General features: G+C 31.6%; 1 protein-coding gene across 4 annotated transcripts in view; it reads left to right on the plus strand.

Moving 5' to 3' along the window:
- The window catches only part of LOC106874097 (putative uncharacterized protein DDB_G0291812), a 45503-nt gene that overhangs the window by 1539 nt on the left and 43182 nt on the right, over window positions 1-782 (plus strand). The window contains exon 2 of one of the 4 annotated variants that reach the window (XM_052968327.1): window positions 433-459. The exons of the other annotated variants lie outside the window; for them this stretch is intronic. The gene's annotated coding sequence lies outside the window, so the exon portion shown is untranslated. The remainder of the gene's footprint in view (window positions 1-432; window positions 460-782) is intronic. 4 annotated transcript variants of the gene reach the window in all.

Below are 782 nucleotides of genomic sequence, written 5' to 3' on the forward strand. Positions count from 1 at the left end.
ATATATATATATATATATATATATATATATATATATATACATACAGTTATATTTAAACAAGTGTGCCCCACCATCTAACTTTGTTTCCTCATAACGTCCTGATAATGGAAATTTTTTAATAAATTGTTTTACAAATATGCTTCAGATAATGCATATTCTGATTATATCGGAACCTTTAAAAAAAATTTTCCGAGGGTAAGGAAGAGATTTTCTGTAAATTGACAAAAGTCGTCTTTGTTTCCTCATAATTTTCAGGAAAGTTGCATACATTTTATGAAATTTTCTACAAATACGTTTCAGACGGTGTAGATTACATTTAGTGACACATCACAATTTTTTTTGAAATTTCAATTTCTATTTTGTGATGTGTGTCAGTATGGATGTGTGTTAACCTACCATTTTCTTTCTTTTCTTTTCATATTAAATTTCAAGATAAACGTAATATACACCAAGTGAAAGGTATTTATAGAATATTTCATTTAAAAAATATCCATTTTATTTTTTGGAAGTTATGAGGAAAGAAAGCGTGGGTGTGCCTACACACACACACACATACATATTCTTTTATTTGTTTCAGTCATTTGACTGCAGCCATGCTGGAGCACCGCCTTTAGTCGAGCAAATCGACCCCAGGACTTATTCTTTGTAAGCCTAGTACTTATTCTATCGGTTTGTCTTGCCGAACCGCTATGTGACGGGACTTAAACAGACCAGCATCGGTTGTCAAGCGATGTTGGGGGGACAAACACAGACACACAAACATACATATATATATATATATA

The sequence above is a fragment of the Octopus bimaculoides genome, chromosome 5 (assembly GCF_001194135.2).
Source record: "Octopus bimaculoides isolate UCB-OBI-ISO-001 chromosome 5, ASM119413v2, whole genome shotgun sequence".
Classification (NCBI taxonomy): domain Eukaryota; kingdom Metazoa; phylum Mollusca; class Cephalopoda; order Octopoda; family Octopodidae; genus Octopus; species Octopus bimaculoides.